Consider the following 1,960-nt stretch of genomic DNA (forward strand, 5'->3'; position numbering starts at 1 on the left):
TGACGGAGTCTCACTCTGTCGCCCAGGCTGGAGTGCAGTGGCACTATCTCGGCTCACTGCAAGCTCCGCCTCCCGGGTTCACGCCATTCTCCTGCCTCAGCCTCATGAATAGCTGGAACTATAGGTGCCCGCCACCACACCCTGCTAATTTCTGTATTTTTAGTAAAGACGGGGTTTTACCGTGTTAGCCAGGATGGTCTTGATCTCCTGGCCTTGTGATCCGCCTGCCTCGGCCTCCCAAAGTGCTGGGATTATAGGCATGAGCCACCACCCCTGGCCCATCCAGCAAGTATTTATTGAACTGTGTACCAGGCACTGGTCTAGGCACTCAGGAAGATGCAGCTGTAAACAAAACAGAGATCCCCAACCTCCTGGAGCTGACATTCTAAGGCTGTGCCGTCCAAAATGGTAGCTAGAAACCTCATGTAGCTAGTGCGCACTTGAAATGTGACTAGTCCACACTGTCATGTGATTAAGTGCAAAATGCACAGTAAATTTCAAAGCTTTAGCACGCACACATACAAACATACAAAGGTTTAAATATCTCAGTAACTTTTTAATATGGATACATGTTGAAGTGATAATATTTGGGATACACTGTGTTAAATCAAATATATTATTATTAATGTTAACTTCATTTGTTTTTTTTTGTTTTTGTTTTTTTTTTTTTGAGACGGAGTCTCGCTCTGTCGCCCAGGCTGGAGTGCAGTGGCCGGATCTCAGCTCACTGCAACCTCCGCCCCCCGGGTTCAAACGATTCTCCTGCCTTAGCCTCCCAAGTAGCTGGGATTACAGGTGTGAGCCACCGCGCCCGGCTAAATTTGTATTTTTTTTTTTTTTTTTTTTGAGACAGAGTCTCGCTTAGTCGCCCAGGCTGGTGTGCAATGGCGCGATCTCGGCTCACTGCAAGCTCCGCCTCGCGGGTTCACGCCATTCTCCTGCCTCAGCCTCCCGAGTAGCTGGGACTACAGGCGCCCGCCGCCTTGCCCGGCTAATTTTTTGCATTTTTAGTAGAGATGGGGTTTCACCGTGTTAGCCAGGATGGTCTCGATCTCCTGACCTCGTGATCCGCCCGCCTCGGCCTCCCAAAGTGCTGGGATTACAGGCGTGAGCCACCGCGCCCGGCCTAAATTTGTATTTTTAGTAGAGACGGAGTTTTTCTGTGTTTGTCAGGCTGGTCTCGAACTCCCGACCTCAGGTGATCTGCCGCCTCGGCCTCCCAAAGTGCTGGGTTTATAGGCGTGAGCCACCATGCCCGGCCTCACTTGTTTGTTTTTACATTTTAAAATTGTAGTTACTATGAACAATGAAATAAATAAATACATGGTATGTTAGCGAGTGATACATTCTTTGGGAAAAACCATCAGGACTGGGCATGGTGGCTCGCACCAATAATCTCAGCACTTTGGGAGGCCGAGATGGGAGGATTGCTTGAGATTAGGAGTTTGAGACCAGCCTGGCAACAAAGAGAGACCCCATCTTTATAAAAAATTTTAAAACTTAGACAGGTATGGTGGTAGGTGCCTGTAGTCTCAGCTACTTGGTAGGCACAGGCAGGTGGATTGCTGGAGCCAGGAGGTTAAGGCTGCAGTGAGCTGAGATCATGCCACTGCACTCCAGCCTGGGTGACAGAGAGAGACCTTCTTTCAAAACAAAACAAAACCCCTGTTCCTCAAGCAAGATGCCAGATGTACCTGGGTCAGTCCAGACTCCTGACCCATGTGGTTTAGGAGCAGCAAGGAGGAGGGAGGGGTCCCAGGAAAAGGGAACAGCCTTCCTCTGGGCCTTTGCACTGGCTCATTCTGCTTCCAGAATGCTCTTCCTAATATCCATTCTGCTCCTCCCCTCCCCTCCTTCAGGCCTTTCTGCAGATGTCACCTCAGTGAGGCTTTCTCTGATACCCCTGTCTAAAACTGCAAAGCCTCCTGAGTAGCTGGTACCACAGGAGTACACCACCACG

This window comes from Macaca mulatta, chromosome 19 (assembly GCF_049350105.2).
Source record: "Macaca mulatta isolate MMU2019108-1 chromosome 19, T2T-MMU8v2.0, whole genome shotgun sequence".
NCBI classification, from domain to species: Eukaryota; Metazoa; Chordata; class Mammalia; order Primates; family Cercopithecidae; genus Macaca; species Macaca mulatta.